Here is an 18,012-nt window from a genome sequence, read left to right on the forward strand (position 1 = left end):
TACATCCATTACATAATAACTATGTATTATAGGAGGTTTAGAAAATATTCTAATTGCAAATAATAGTAGTTAATCTGTAATGCCATAGCAACTAGTGACTGTCACCTTTATGCTAGAAATCACTTACACCTACAGCAGGAACACAGCCCTTGCCATAAGGGCCTTGCAACATAGACTTGGATAAAAATATCTTATAGGCAAGTTGGATATTGGCAGTTTCAAAACACTCTGACATGCCTGCATGAAAAATGCTCTGGCCATGGGAGGGAAGGCTAGGGGAAATGGCTTCTGGTCCATGCTCTGGGTGGAGGCTGTCAAGAATATGTTCCTATATAGGTATAGTGACCCATAACAATGATTCACTGATCCTACTGTTGTTTAAATAGGTACCAGAGATGATTCCATCTCCTCCAGGTCTTCCTACTCCTCCTTTCCTTTTTCCAAAAGTGAGCTCAGCTTTGATGTTAAATTTAAATAGATTCTTGCTGTGTATTTGGTTTCTGGGGTTAGGGCTTGTCATGCATTCAATGAAGAAACCTGAGCTTGTGCCTGCAAGACTTGGAGTTTCCAAAGTTTCCAGGTGATTCTCCTGTGTCTCGTCTGTACATTTAACAGTGCAGTGTAATAAAATTCCACATATACAATAAGAAAGCTGGGTACACATTTGTATAATTCTTGTCTGTGTCTGTCCAATTTGACTTAAAGGATATTGTGGGTACAACAGAGTACAACATAGTAACATTTTAACCCTATCATTTTTATGAATAAGTAATGAATAGTGGCAGCTGATTGATCAAGATGGTAAGTCTGTGCTTAATCTCCCTTTCTTTGTGTACCTGCATATTTCTATTAACTACTCCAAATTTCATAGCCAGTGGGGAGGAATAGACAGTTGCAGAGGAAGATGCATTCTACCGCCCTAGATAAGGGAGAGGTATTCTACCACCCTTAGATAAAACAAGTCATTGCCTGAGGTTTTCTATCAATAATATATAGAGCCTAGAAGAGCAACTAGAAGGTGTTAGGTGACTACTCATATATAGTTTAAGTAAACTTTGCCCATTCTGAGCCGGTGTGTATATTCCCTATGTACATACATACAAGCAGAATGTGCTGTCCTAATATGAACAATAAGAATATTTTTCATGTATCTATCTCATTCACACCAGGATGTCCTCTGCTTATAAACATTAATTAATGTGGCCTCATAACAATCGCATGAGTTATGAATTGCCCCCAACAATTTAGAGATGAAGAAATGCAGCCATAGTATGTTTAAGTAAGTTGTCCCAGGTTGTACAGAAAACCAATGGCAAAAATGTAAATACTCACAATCATAGCCCAAAGATAAGGTAATCATAGCCCAAAGATAAGGTAATCATAAGGTGTGGTTCCCAAATCAATACCAACAGTATAATATGGTGCTTACTTCCGCTCTACTCAAAGTAAATAGGTTGAGGTGTGGTGTGCGCAAAGTAATTCCTGATGACTTCATATCAGGCATATCCTAAACCTGGTATAGATATAGCCAGACTAAGGACAGAATGACAAGGCAAGGGTCAAATACCTGTTCCACATACTTGATATATTTTTGTGTCTGTACAATTAATTTATTTTGATTCTACAGAATCCAGTCTTTCAGCAAAGAAACACAATCTGACAGCAGGGCTGAGAAGAGGAATTAGACAGTAGTGGTGGATGAAAGGCTGGACATGAGCTGACAGTGTCTGCTTGCAGCCCAGAAACCCAACTGTATCCAGTTATGAAGTTACCAGCTGGTGAAAGGAGGTGATTGAGTCCCTGTACTCCCCTCTCATGAGATCCCACCTGTGGCTGTCTCTGGGGTCCTCAGCTCAGGAGCAGATCCAGAGGAGGGCCGTAAGAATGATCATGAGTGTTTGGATCATAATCCCTCTACAAAGCTTCGGAACAGTGGGAAGAAAACTAGTTGGTTCATGCTGAAAGCGGGGTGGGAAGCATTTTAGGAGTTTGCTAGTGTAACTGATTTCATTTTAGGATCCTGCCACCAATTTATTATTGGGAACATAGGAACCTACTGATGCCACGTTTTGTTCACACCTTCTGTAGGCTTCATGTCACTACTTCTGAATTTGTATTCAATAAGGTTTTGCTATATATTTTCCCCACACCATTCCTCTCTCCTCCTGGCTTGATTCTCCTACTGCCATTCTTGTCCAGTACTTCTTATTTCCATGCATAAATCTACTGTCCCCAGAGCATGCATCACCAGAGCTTCAGGACAAATCTTGTGCAGTTTGCTCCCTGCTTTGCCATATGAAAACAGCAAACACAAATTTTGCTCAATTAGTCTCAAAATATTATTCATGCAATTCCCTTCATGTTTTTATTCTCCCTGCTTTTTAACTTGTCACTCTTTCATGTACTGGGTAACTTCTTGATGAGTTTACATTTGCACAGTGTTTGATTTTCCATTTCCATATGTCCCTCTCCATTTGCTACACAGTTCATCACAGTTATGCCACCCAACAAAATGCTGAGTCAGTTTTCCTGCTTCTATCTGGGTCATGGTATGGTTTGGGTTAGCTGCTGGTGTCAGCAACCAACAGCCAACTCCTTCAGCCACCGTCACCTGCTATGACATAACTTTGAATAGCGGCTGTTTCAGTCTTTCGCTGGAGGGTACAGGTGAAAGTGACTGAGTGGCTGCACATTAATGGCAGAGATGGAGAAGAGACCATGATGATCATGGACCTCAAGGTCAACCTCTGGAAGTGGGTGAACTAGAAGGTGTTCTGTTGAATGCTTACAAGTACTGGACTAAGTAAAAGCTATGGATATGTTTTAGAGAATCTATGGCTGGAAAAAGGTCCACTAATCCTTTTCACTGTTGTCGTGGGTGAGTTTTAACAGAACAGGAAGAGAAATGTGAATTTCATTGCAGTATTCAGATTTACACACTGGGTTTATTACTGTTTTACAGCTATGAATTGTATTTATCTTTGTGCAAAGACAGGAGAAGGGGCATTTCTCTTGTACCACTTTTTTATTTCCCCCGATCCCTGGTAAACTATGTAGGATGGAAAAGAAGTGATTTAAGCATACAATTAGAGGGTCTTTTACTTTGTCAATTAGCTCAGTTGGTTAGAGCAGGTGCCCACCAGGGGTGTGGGTTCAATCCCTGTATGGGCTATTCACTTAAGAGATGGACACAGTGATCCTTGTGCATCCCTTCCAACTAATCATAGAATCATAGAATCGATTGGGTTGGAAAAGACGTCCGAGATCATCAAGTCCAACCCTTGGTCCAACCCCAGTCCATTTACTAGATCGTGGCACTCAGTGCCACATCCAATCTCAGTTTAAAAACCTCCAGGGATGGTGAATCCACCACCTCTCTGGGCAGTCCATTCCAATGCCTGATTACTCTCTCTGCAAAGAATTTATTTCTGATATCCATCTTAAATTTCCCCTGGCAGAACTTAAGCCCATGCCCTCTTGTCCTATTGCTGAGTGCCTGGGAGAAGAGACCAACCCCCATCTGGCTAGAACTTCCTTTCAGGTAGTTCTAGACAGTGATGAGGTCACCTCTGAGCCTCCTCTTCTCCAGGCTAAACAACCCCAGCTCCCTCAGCCTCTTCTCATAGGACTTACGCTCCAGGCCCTTCACCAGCCTTGTTGCTCTTCTCTGGACTCGCTCCAGCCCCTCATTCTCTTTCCTGAACTGAGGGGCCCAGAACTGAACACAATACTCAAGGTGTGGCCTCACCAATGCAGAGTACAGGGGAAGGATCACTTCCCTGGTCCTGCTGGCCACGCTATTTTTGATACAGGACAGGATCCCATTGGCCTTCTTGGCCACCTGGGCACACTGTTGGCTCATGTTGAGCTTCCTGTCAATTAGTTTTCCAAGGTCCCTTTCTGCCTGGCTGCTCTCCAGCCACTCTGTGCCCAGCCTGTAGCGCTGCAGGGGGTTGTTGTGGCCAAAGTGCAGGACCCGGCATTTGGCCTTATTGAACTTCATCCCATTGGAATCAGCCCATCTCTCAAGTCTATCCAGGTCCCTCTGCAGAGTCCTCCTGCCTTCCAGCAGGTCGGCACTCCCTCCCAACTTGGTGTCATCAGCAAATTTGCTGATGATGGTCTCAATCCCCTCATCTAAATCATCAATAAAGATGTTTAACAGGACTGGACCCAACACAGACCCCTGGGGAACACCACTAGTGACTGGCCGCCAGCTGGATGCAGCTCCGTTCACCAGCACTCTCTGGGCCTGGCCCTCCATCCAGCTCCTAAACCAGCAGAGAGTGCCCCTGTCCAAGCCATGGGCTATCATTATTCTGTGATTCTGAAAAGATCCAACTTTGTAATCAGCAGAAATATGAGAGATATAGGTATAGTACAGAAGAGTACCCATCTCTTCTGATATTTTTGTATCTCTAACCTAGCAGTAGACTGAGACAGATTAACCAACACTGAAAAATTGTTCCAAATGGATGGACTGTAGAACCCAGTACAGTTACACTCTTTGTCTTGTGTCATTCCTTAGCAAGCTTTTTCTGACTAGGAGGAGTGAGGAAAAGTATGTGAAACAATTTACTTCCTTTCATGCTTGTCTAAATTTTCCCTGTAGCTGATGCAGAACACCTCAGACCACTTTTTATCTGGAGAATTGCAGTGATCAACGAGGTGCTAGTGAGTGCTTGTTTTCAACGGCAACCTCCATAACACATGTTGCAGTTCATAATACACTGTTGAGTCACCAGGTAATGAAGAAATCTCCTTTGCATTAACAGATGGAATTATGCTTATCTTTCCATAGTTTGCCTGTTTTCAGTCTCCGTTACTAAGGTGTTTCAGGGACTACTGACTATGAAGCAATAGTGAAACCACTTCTGGTAACACAATCATGATGCCATACTGTGTTAAATTATTATTTTCCCTAGGAAATCCTCCTTATATTTTCCCAGTTATTAAAGGTTTTTTCTAGTTAATAAAGAAAACAAATTCTTAACAGAGACCTCTTTGTTTACTTTGGCCCAGACTGCTTCAGAGTAGACTTCCAAATGCCCATTATTCCAAATGGGAATAGATGTGTGTCATGTTGATAACAAATCCTAACTGGGCTTTATTTGCTTAGAAACGAGGAACACATATTCTACTATGTCTATCAAAAATATTTTCTGTTGTTCTACACACACTTTTGGTTTTGCACATGTATTTGACTTTTTTAATATATTGGCTGAGTATCCTAAAAATTTGATAATGTTCTTGGAAATTGAGGGAGACACATTGTTCCACCTAAAACTTTTCTTACAGGTAGAGTCTATAAACCCAGAAGTCTCTAATGCACAATGTTATATCAGTCCATAATAGGAGAGTGGATATGCATGCCACACCAGTGCACAACTTATGGCCTACAGTTGCCGGGCATTCCTTCATTCCTAAGCCACGTCACCCTGCAATAAGGGATGTGGGAGCGGGAGGCATCCTCATTTTCCCTGATTGCCTCCTTTTAGCCTTAGAGGGAGGAGATAGGATTTCTGTCTGTGTGTGCCAGATTTACAAGCTGAGTGTGTGTAGGGATAATGTATGCAACCATTCTGCCAGTATCTTCTCAGATAATGAGAAGATAACATGGATAGTATGGAAGTGCTTGCCGTGTAAGCTGCAGCACACTGCAAAGACACGGCCAGGGCAGCATCCAGGTGTTTCTGTACACACTGACATTTTCACTGCAGCCTGCACCTTCTGCCATCCTCCTGCAATCACTAGGCATCATGGTAGGGGCAGACCAATGGGATTCCTTGCAGCAACTGTGAAATCACATGCTTGCCTGGTCAGTAAGAGAGTAAAGTCTCTGTTGTCCCAAAAGACAAACATCATACCTATTTAACAATGTGACAGTATATACCTTTGATTCTTTTTATATCCCTGGAGGTCTTCAAGACCAGGTTGGATGGGGCTCTGAGCAGCCTGGACTAGTTGAAGCTGTCTCTGCCCACAGCAGGGGTGTTGGAACTAGATGATTTTCAACGTCCCCTTCCAACCCAACCATTATATTATTCTGTGATTCTGTGATATGGACACATACTCATGTTGAGCATCAGTTGAAAATCATGGAATAGCAGCCTCAGCAATTCACTTTCCACATATTCATTTGATGGGCAAATAACGTGTTTTGAGTACCATTGATGACCTTATTGACATTTGGAAAGTTCAATTCTAGATAGCTGCTATTTCAGGGATATTTGAAGAATTTTCTTATAACCAGAAGTATCATTTCTAGGCCTGATTTTTTATGTGTGGTGTGCCCTAGGGAAAGGGAGCACCCTCATGGCTGGAAAGGAACAACAAAAGTCAGAGGATCAGCAAAAACTAACAAATTTCTATTAGTAAATTAAACACTTGGCATGGAAATTGGTATGAGTTTGTCCCTTATCTTCTAATATAAACACACAGTGGTGGATTTTGAATAAAGGGTAGAGTGAAAGAGAAGAAAGAGGGAGAGATTAAAGAGAGGCAGGGAGGGAGGGAAGCAAAGAAGTAAGGAATTCCTGGCTCCAGCATCAATCTGGCTGGTAGGGTGACCCAGACTTCATGGTGATACATTTTTATAGAGAAGCTTCCTTGACCTGGAGCTAAGTTTCTAGCTTTCTATGTATATTAGTTATCATGCACAGTTCATTTTTCCATACCTTTATGGAAATGGTTTGGAGGGCTTTGGGGGATCTTTGGGTCTTGATCTCCCCTGTTGAGCTGGTGTTTTGTTAACAATCAATGTCTGCTTCTTGACATAAATCGTGTGCTTGTGTTGTACTGTGCTGTGCTTATCTCCAGGCGCCAGAACAAGGACGTTTGTCCCAGAAAAATGCTGTCCTATCTCTGTATGGCCCCACCTCCAGCCAAATCCCATTCTTTCTCACAGCATGTTCTTATCAACAATCCTTGGTTCATTCCACAGCAATCTGGCTATTGGTATTTGAGACATACAGATTAGGCCCTGAACTTCTGGGCTTCTACAATATGGTGCTACTCTACAAAAATTAGTAGAAAAGGGAACAGGAATGAAACACACAGCGGTAGAGATGCATCTGGATGAAAGTAAGAAGACAAATGCAGATAGGGAAATGGATGGACCTTTCATTTGGGAAAAATGATGTATAGACAGTGTTGATTTGGGAAGGAATTCTTTCAAAGAGGATGGGATTGTTTGAGAAGATGTGTGAATACAGTACTGCCAAAATAATGCCAAGTGATAGAGGCTGCAGATAAGTGTGAGCATGTAAAGCTGATGAGAATTCAGTGTAGAAAAAGGAAAAAAGATGAACCAGTGGTGAAGTCATTGGACCAGGATCCAGTATTCCAAGTGTTACTATAGGCGTCTACAGTTTTCTTACCTGAATGAAAGGAAAAGGTGTGCCATTCCACTTCCATTATGATGACTTTCAGAATCTAGTTAAATAAGCAAAAACATTTGCATATGGGGGGTTTCACTGATGTTGCATCTCTTCAGCATTATTCACCTGTGACTGCAGCTGTGCCTTTTTGAGCTGTTCCATCATCAGAGAGGTAGTGCACAGGTAAATCTAATTGCAGCTTCTCTTATAAGCACACTACAACCACATTTCTCAGAAGTATGTCAAAAAGGAACCATAGCTGAATATTCAGTTTATTCCTTTGGAGATGTTCTGGAGTTCTGGCATTCTTCAGTTCTATCATGTAGCTTACTTTCTTCTTTCTTTTTGCTTCTTATGATACAAAATTTTGATAAATACATTATTACACAAAAAGCTGTTTAAATCTTGCAATAATTATATATTTTCTGTTCAACAGAAAGGTCACACCTGAGAGAACTACCTCTCAGAAGTCTCATTTTAGAGCTATCTTTAGTAAATACACCATTGCAACAGATGCGCTAGAGAAGACATGGGACTAAGATGCATAGTGGTGAAAACAAGGCTGTGATGCAAAAAAGAGTTCCCAAAAATATTCATGTAATATGAATTATACCTCCTATACAGCTATGCAACCTAGTCACTCAGCATATAAATGACTCAACAAGTCATTTAGGAAGCAAGAAGTAACTAATAAACATAAAATAAACAGGACAAAGTGTTTTATAGTTCTGGAAAGTTTATTTAGAACAAAATCCATCTCACTGTCAATGTTGCATTTTTAAAAATGTAGAGTAATGTACACACAAAATAATTAGTCCATGATCACAAAAATGGACATAATTCCATGGTAAATTCATTAGTACAAAGATTATATTGAAACACTGATGAGTAGGAGGTTCAAAAATGTTCCATATTTAGTAGGATCTCTTCTTCTGATTAAACGAACTCATGTTTTACTAGGTTGTTTTTTCTGATCTATCTTTCAGGCACTGCATGTTTTTAATTCCCATCTAATTTTGGTGTTCATACCTTGACAGTGACCAGAGAGAATGCATCAACCTGACTGCTGTTCTTCAGATGCACAGCAACAACCATACGCATCAGCATACACAGTACAATTAACATCTGTGCTGATATATCATGACTAACTGCATTTCATTGTGTTACTTTTGTATTGAGACAAATAAACTTTTGGCAAAAAGAGTCTTGCAGAGTAAATTTGATTCAAAGATGATTATTCTCAAGTCCTCTTGAAAGCTTTATTTCAATGCTTATGCTCAGTGCTGTGTCCAGTTCCATCTTGCAGACAGTAGTTCCCTGGAACTTTTCCTCCACTAGATTAGAGACCACTATAATACCCACTTTTTGCTCCAAGCAACGATAAAAACCGTAACCAAGCTATCTCTCAAATATATATATTTTTTTTCATCTTTAAATAACTAAGAAGGAATTTTGGTCTGAGGCATTTTTGTGACTTTTTGTGTATTTTAAAGAGTCATTTTTTGAGATGAGGATTCTTTGCTGTTGACTAATATCAGACTCACCAGTGCCACATGTGAAAATAAAACCATGACTGAGCACTAATCACCTGATTTTTACTCCTAAGAACTGAATAATTTGCTTTTGTAATAGCATCATAGTTTTAAGTTTCATGTCCTTAAAATCAATAGAAATCTCACAGCTTTCCAAGATGCATCAAAGTTCTTTAGCAAGAAAGACTTTATCTTGGTGAAGGAGCATCATGTTAGGGACAATTTAAATAAACTGGACACATGCACTAGACCTGATGGGATGCACCAGGACAAGTACTGGCCAATGTCATTGCAAAGACACTCAATTATCTTTGGAAGGTCATGGCAGCTGGGGCAGGTAACTGAAGATGATAAGCAAGCAAATGTCAGTCCAGTCTTCAAAAGTGTTGTCATCCTGGTTTTTCCTTGTTCCTTCCTCACAGGATCTGGAACTTGACCATCCCATGGACACTGTAGCCAAGCCTTCCCTCAACCTTCCCCCACCCAAAGAGTTCTTCCTTGTTTGTAACTGTCAAATCCAGCAGAGCATCTCCCTTCATTGGCTCTTCAATCAGCTGTGCCAGGAAGTTGAAATCAGTGTACTCCAGAAACCTCCCAGATTGCTTTTGCAATACCACCAGGAGGTATTGTGATGGTTCAACAACAGAGCAGCAAGTGGACAGATGGCCAGCAGTAATCTAGGGATCTGAAGTCCCCACATATCAGCTATTCATCAGTATCTCCCCATGAGTTTACAACTAACCTTGTGGTAAAATTGAGCTGACTGAGAGGTGATCTATTTACCACATTCTTTGGAGATTAAACCAGACAGTAATGCATGGTAACATGGGCAATTATGCTAAATTCAGAACCTACCTTAGCCCACAGCAACTGGCTGATGCATTCATCTCTTCATGATATTAATATATGACCACACATGGTTTCTTATCAGAAGACATGTAAGATAAAGACTAGGGCAAAACCAGGTCTGATGTTATGGGTTGCTCTGCCAGTCTTCTGGCCAGACAGTATAAAGCATTGTGGTATTTTTAGACATGGGAATTCAGACTCTAATGAAACAATCAACATGGAGTGTAGTGGTTTCATATGTGAGAAAAATTTGCACACTATAGTGAATTATTCACTACTCCTGCTCTGGTAAGCTTTTAAAATTTCACTTCTATTATGATAAGTTATTTTTGGAAGTAATAATTGGTGAACAGAAAAGACAGCTCTTATTTGTAATCTGTTTTTCTAAGGGATCTTAACAGTATTAGATTACGTATTTGTATGAAAGGGTTGGTACTGAGGCATGAGACATGCCTGTATTGGTCAGTGGCTGGGTAAGCTGAATTACCTATACACACTCAGGATCTACGCTGTACAGAAATGATAGAGATCATCTGCTGGCACACACTTTCAGCAACTGTAGGGTAGCTTTCCTTTGCATCATTCATTAATAGGTCAGATTAATTGCTAATTCTAATATATCCCAGTAATTTCCTCTGCACACTTTTCCTTTATGCTCAGCCCTTGATCTTTGCTGCTACCTTTTTCAGCACTTATGCCATCTTCAATGGGATCAGTACTTCTTAAATATCCACTGGGATTTAAGATACTAATTGCTTAAAGTTTCCAACATAATTCTTCAAACATTGTCAAGCTTGAAGGGTTCCTGACAGGTTTCTCTATGTGGAAGGCAGCCCTTGAATTGCTTCTTGGCTTTATGGGATCACCCTTTTTAACAATCAATGTGTTTCATTTAGTCATAATTACATTCCCTTCTTGCTACTGCAAACAGGCACAAGCTTTTCAAACCAGTTTTCATGAAGAGTATACACAGGAGCACCATGTAGCTACAGCAGCCTAAGGAACATCTTCACCAAGAGTGAGGCTAAGTGCCAATGTCCTACCAGGTAATTACTGTAGAAAACAGTCAATCTTTCCTAGGATGTATAAAATACATACTAGGCATAAGCCCACACAGGTAGGGTCAAAATGTGACTGTACTCCAGTTTTGAAGGATTTAATATCAGCTGTGTTAAGACAATGGTCTTAAGGTCCTCTAAAGTGCCATAATCTTGAATTTCAACTTTCCCATGACATAATGGAATAAACTGGACAACTGTGTGGTTTCTCCACTAGACAGCATCAGAAATGCACACTTTCATGATGATCCCCCTTCCATCACTCTTGTGTTTTTCTCTCTGGGGACAAACCCTCTTGGGATGCACTCTAAGTATGGAATAACTTTATTCACATCTTTGCTTTTTAAAAGTAGTTTTGTTTTGTCTTGTCTTACCTCTGGGTATCTATTTCATGCACAATGAAAACACGTGTTGCTGCAAGACTACCACAAGTAGGTCAGCCCTTCCAATTAGCCCGGGGTTACCTTGGCAAGTAACCAAGGGTAACCTCTGGTTAGCATAACCCACTGCCTCCACTGGCCTTTCCACATGTTCACCCACAACTGGGATGGACAGCAGCAGCAGCAGTAAGTGCCAGTATATGGGCTGTCCTCTCGCTAGCTCAGTTAACCACAGCGCTGATAATCAAAACATCAGCAGAAGTCAGGGCTATACAGAGAATACAGTATGCATTGGTTACTAGCCCACACTACTGCCATATCTTGACTGCTGTGTTACCTCTGCTTACTGGATTAAACCCAACTTGTGTGTGTCTATTCATGCTGCTTGCACACCCAATGGAAAGCCTTCAATATCATGTGTCTGGATATTTGCTAATTGCTAATTGCAACTCTCATACACCTTTGATTAAATCACTCTTGGTGGTTGGTTCCTTTGTGCCACAGGTTACTTTATGAGCAACCTCCTTCTTTGAGAAACCTTGGGAGAAGGTGTTGCTGCAGTGAGTTAACAAAAGTACTGTTTGCTACTGAAACTTTCCTAATTTTCTGCTGCTTAGACACTCCATCAATTAGAGAAGTGTGCAGCTCAGCCTAAAAGATCTGATTCCCAGGGAAATAACATGATTTTTCATTATCAACCACATTTCAAACCTGTCAGGACAGAAAAGGGGAACCGGCTCTGTAAAAAATAACTGTCATCTCTTATTCAGATGTTTATAGAGAAAGCAACACTTGCTATCAGGCAGTAGTCTGTACCATGCTATATGCTATAGGTATTCCTTAAAAATGCTATTTGGGTACCAGAAGCAACAGTGACAGGATGGTGAACCGTGCAGGATAGTCCATGGCTTCTCAGCGCAGCACTTCCCAATGCAGGAGCCCATGTTGTTCTCTACTGCTGTCCTTGGATTGCTTTCAATAACCAGGTTAGCTCATTTAAGATGAGCTAAAATTAAGAGCTCTAACGAGGATGTCCTGAGGTGGATCTTTTGGCACTCATGCTGGTATTTACAGCTGTGATAAAAATCAGTTACATATTTATTTCTAGTAATAAGGTCTTAAAATGTACCTCCTGTTTGGCAGGCTTAGATTCATTTTTTTTTCTTCTAAATATCTCCTGAGGCTCCTTTCTGGGCAATCTGCCTAGTAACAACTTTCACTCGCTTTGCTTTGCTCTGTTGTCTTGAATCACATATTAAGCTAAAAATGTCAGTTCTTTTTGGATAAAACATCACCCAGCACCACAATTTGAGCCCTTTTTAATAACTTAGTATTGGGGACTAGGCTGTCAGTGCTGATAAGTCCTTCAGGCCATCACTTTGGAAAGTTGAGTGGTAGACTTGGCAGTACTGGTTAATGGTTGGACTCTATGATCTTTAAGGTGTTTTCCAACCTAAACAATCTAGGATTCTATGACTTTTTCCTTCAGGTTCAATTTTGCTTTCCTTCACACTTTAGAGAAATAACATTTCAATCAAATTTGAATCTATTCTAAAATTTCAGTTTGTTTCTCTTTTGCTGAAGTTTAAAAACTAATTTTTAATTCTAGCAATGGAAGCAATCCCTTGTATTTCAAATCTTACCATTCTTCACTGTTTACATGGTCTCATATTAAGAAAACCAAAAAGCTCTTTATTTCTGTTTACTGGAGTGTATCCTAAAAATAGCCAAAGAAACATTTAACTCCCCTAAACACTTATCTTCAGTTGACCAAGGTTTTCTTTTCTCATTAAAAAGTAAATAAACCTTAATTAAAAACCTATCACACTTTAAAAACTTGCAGGAAATTAGTATTGATTTTCTTGAAACATTAAAAATCAAACCACAAAATTCAACTCAAAGAAACTGACTCTTTTGAAGAAAATAAATTGAGGAAAGTAATTTAACAGCAGAGACAATGAAAGAAAACAGTTTCTACAGTGTGCATTTTCTGGAGAGTGTTAATGAGATTATTTGGCTGTAATTAAAAGACTATCTGTGTAACTTCAGTTTAAGCAGCATCCACAAGCAGGTATTTTTCTGAGACTGCAACAGATAGTTTGTATCTCAGGTTCTATCTGCCTCCCTGGCAAAGTCTAATCCTTATTTCCTATATGATTGGAAATAACAGGCTTCTCTTTCTCAACAACACTGAAGGACAGTAATTAGAATGTACATCCAAAGAGTGTTCAAGACAATTAACAACATGATGCAACACAAAGCTGACCTATCTGTATCATACTAGAATCTGTTGCTACTGCCTGTAATTTCAAATATCAGTCTAACTGAATGTTATAGGATGTTATATTCTTACTTCTTGTCTGGCTTAATAAATCAAACTATTTGAATTTTGTCCCTAGTAATTTTTTTACCAATTGCTTGCATTTTTAAATGATTCTGTAAACTCTTTCCAATTTGTAAATAACTTTGTGATAATGTAATACCTTTGTGATGAGGTGGTGATCAGGAGCTGCTATGATATTTTTGAAGCAGTCTGTCCAGAGCTGCTAAGAAAAAGACCAGAAAATCTGAATCTGATCTCTCTGCTAATTCTGGCAGCAATGATATTTGAAATCATGACCCTGCCATCCTGGCTGAGATGTCAGGCTTCTTTGTTAGCAGATCATCAATTTGTTGTATTGTTGTAGTTTGTGCATGCTCATGGTTCATCTAACACAGGAAAATCTGTTGAAATGAGCAGATGAATGCTTCGTGTCACTCAGTCTTGCACTAATGCTAAGTGTAAGACAAATGTCAAATCCTGCATTTTGTTAACATCTGTTTTGTTCATTATTATCAGCAAAAACAGTGAGAACTTTCAAGGTAGAACATAATTTACCCATTTCCAGGGGTAGATGATTTTGAGAGTAATTGGCCTTGAATATTTTGATCATGATCCTTAGAAAAGAGGTGAACCAGTCTGAGATCCTCCCTTCATCCCATAGCCTTCAATTATTTTCCGTGTAGCAGAGTGCATCAAAAGGAACATATATTTAAGCTGCACTACTTCAGTGGAGCTTCCCACTTTCACTGGGTTGAAAGAAGTACACTGTATTCTTTATCTGCATTATGAAAGTAGTGACTGTCAACAAAAGAGGGAGAAATCAGATAAGGGGTGAAAAGCAAGATTCATGAGAGCTCTGTCAGAGTTCAATTGCTTAAAATAGCCATTGCTTTGGGGTGAAGTTATGACACACTTAAGTCCCTGTGTAACATCACCTATACTTCCCTTGCAGCATTACTGATTTCCCACTTAGCCATTCTTTTTGATTCCTTACAGGGTTAGGTTGGGGTTTTTTTCATAATTTTGTTCTCTGTTTTGGTTTTATTTTGTATTCTTCCAAGGTTGTTATATGTTACTTCTATTCCAACTCCTCCCATTCGCTTATCAATTTCACTAATATTTTATTTACTTCCGTCTTAAGGTCATTAACGAAGATAGGTCAGAAATGCAACCTCTGTGGCCTAATGATACATTGTCTGGATGCATTGATAATTCAGAGGGTGGGGTATTAATGATCGGCTACTTAAATAAAATTTGAACCCTACTTCTTGTAGTCATGAAGTGACACTTTGTTCCAGTACAAATATATTATTATATATTCAATAATAACAGTAACTGAATTTACCTATTTATAATAGTATCTTTTACATGAGTAATTGCAATGATTACAAATGCATTATTAGCATCACTTTTCATAGATAAAGAAAAAAAAATTCTACACCTTAGCTACCTGTCAGTAAGACAGTGGAAGACTTATAAAGAAAACACAAGCCTTTTCTCTATTCTGTTTTTGTCAGGTCAGTTTCTATAAAATTGTTGAAAAGGGATGCTAGAAAAAGAGCCAGCTGGCAAGTAACAGGTGGCATAGAAATAGGGTCATAATTACACCTGAGGAGCAGAGCAAATGTTCTTGTATGTTGGATTTATTGTCTGACGACCCTGTCTACACTTGTTGGATCTTGATTGTGCCTCCTTGGATGTACTTATCCTCAAAGACATTACATCTCTCTAATTCTACTCTTTTTCCCAGAAGATGATTTCTGGAAAATCAGCCCTTCTGTTGTAGGTGGGTTTGTTTGTTTCTTTAAAGTTATTTTCTTTTCTTGTTACTAAATATCACAGTTACATTGGCTTATAGAAGCTGCATATGAAACTAGTCTGATATGAAATTACTTCTTGGTTAAATATTTAGAAGTCACTTCATGTCCTTCTGGATAAGTGTATCATTGACATTACCCAAATCTAGATCTTGACATCACTTTTTCAGGATCAAATTCACAATTATATGCAATGTTTTCTTGCTTTTGCTGTTTGTGGTAAAGTAGTTATCAAAAGAGACTTTTAACAGTTGCAATGGCCTCAGCAGTCAGTGAAGCACCATGACCAACATTTTATACATCTCCCAACCTTCTAAAGACCCCACATAGTCAATGGACTCAGGAATTAGCAGAAACAAATCTGTACCCTATTTTCTCTGCAGGTTCCTATGATCTGGCAATAAACAAATGTGGTTTGGTATTAATCTTAGTTTTTTCAGGCACCGAAACAATAAGTGTCTGATACCATACTATGTGGGTCTTACTACAGCTATAATGGTGATTGCTGTTTGGATGTCTATTACACCCCTTTTAAAAGGCACGTGTTAAAATGACTGATACACATTATTGCTTTATGGCCACCTGCTCTCTGAAATACTCTAATGATGCAGGGAAAAACGGTAACATGTTGTAATAACTTTAAGCCCTGATCTGGTATTGCAAACAAATGCATCTTTCACCCATGCAGATACTTAAAAACTTACTACTTTGAGTTGCCCAAGTAAAACTACTTTTACTTGGTTCTTTCTGATAGTCTAAATATTTTCTCTAAAACATAACAATAGTAGACTCTCAAGTCAGTCATTTATGAGGAAATATGTCAAGAATAGATGTTGAATAAACTCAAGTCTCAGATTTTTTAAACTAGATGGCATTCAAAGATTATATCCCTCTGCCCACACCCCTTATTTTCATTAAAAAGTGAATTGCAGTCTCTCAGGGCTTTCAAAAGGAGAGGTGAAAATATGTTCAACTTTCTCTGGCCACGCTTAGACTAGTCAGAAAGAAAACACATGCAATCTAAAGGCTGTGCAGAGGAACTCTGCACAAACTAGCATACGCTGCTTTCCAGGCAGGTGTCAGAGGACTGTCCCAGTACAATTGTGTCTTTTCTAAACTGGACTCCTTCCATACCCAGCTGGACAAGAATGTGGGCAGAAAAGATTGTAACTTGTGACTATCCCAGAATTGGCCTAAAATGACCACTTTTGCCAAAGTTTTAATCACAGAAGCAGCAGTGAGCATTCTTTACAGTTGTAGAAGTCAAGACTCAGATTTAAAATTTCACTAAGGAACTGAGTAGCAACCAGTGTAGCAAGTTTGATAAGTTTTATTGCAGTTAATATATATAATCTGACATTTTTAGAAATACTCAAGATGCACTAACATAAAGTGTACTGCAGTTAACGTGGAAATTGTATGATGCTTAGCTGCAATAAAATGGACTCTTACAAGGAAATTTCTGACAGCTCTATATAAAAAATATGTTTTCTTCTGTTCTTTCTACATGGACATCCAACAGAACATGTGGATCCAGCATGACCCAAACCGGTGAAACTGCACAAGCGACTTTTTACAATTTCTCAACTCTGTTCTTTTCCAGTTATTTCTAGCCCACATAAATCTGTAACTCAGTTTGGTCATATATGACATAAGCTGCTGAACAACACTGGCTGGATCTGATCAAATCAATGTGTACAGCTGGGTATTAACCTCCTACTGGAGGTACCACAACACTCATATCATCACGGATTTCCTGTGTGGCCTCATACATACATTGTACTGGCCAGATAACAGAACAAAACACAGGACAACTCCAGCTGAAAAGTCATCCATGGCACATTATTAATTATCCAGTATTCCAGTGAGCAATCATCTACTGTTTCTTGTACTCAGTGCCAACCTGTAGAAGCTGAAATTATCATAGGTCTACAATTATCACTGCTTGAAGCGGTCATATGTAATAATATACTTTTCCTCAAAGATTAGTGCAGCTACTGAGTGCCAAAGAAATGCTCAAATGAGAAAGTTCTTAGTGCGCTTGAATTGCTGTTGGGATCTCTGGGGTTGATTAATAGATGTGTTTTGGGCATCCTGTATGAAATAAGGTATGCCACTCACTTGGCCATGCCTTAGTTTTCCAATATAAGATGTGAGTAATTCTTCTCTGACTTACTTAGCTACCAAATAAAAAATTCTCAGGTACTTTCAAGGTATTCTGGTGAGATGATGATGCACAGGAAAGCATTTGAAAATGAAAAGGCACTGACAGGATAAAAAGGGATGTCTGGACTGTGTTAGCAATTTGTCATTGAGATGTGCAGGCTGCCTTGTTACTTCCAAGGGGTAACTTATGGACTGGAGTTGACCAAGGGTTGGACTTGATCTCGGAGGTCTTTTCCAACCCAGTTGATCGATTTTATGAGTTAAAAACCTGGAAAGCAGATGATCAGCTGAATTAAAGCCATTCAGTTTTTAACTTATAAATGAAATACAGATCACCCAGTGAAAAAGTGTACTCATGAAAGCAGGAAGCTAGTAACAAATTTGGTTAGGAGATACAGCAGAGGAAAGGATGAGAAGAAATGGTATTGCCTGTGGAATGAAGCAGTTTAGAAAGAATTCATTTTACCTTATTTAATTGAGCTCAAGTTACACATTTAGACTGAGATGG

This window comes from Pithys albifrons, chromosome 2, assembly GCF_047495875.1.
Source record: "Pithys albifrons albifrons isolate INPA30051 chromosome 2, PitAlb_v1, whole genome shotgun sequence".
In the NCBI taxonomy this organism is placed as follows: domain Eukaryota; kingdom Metazoa; phylum Chordata; class Aves; order Passeriformes; family Thamnophilidae; genus Pithys; species Pithys albifrons.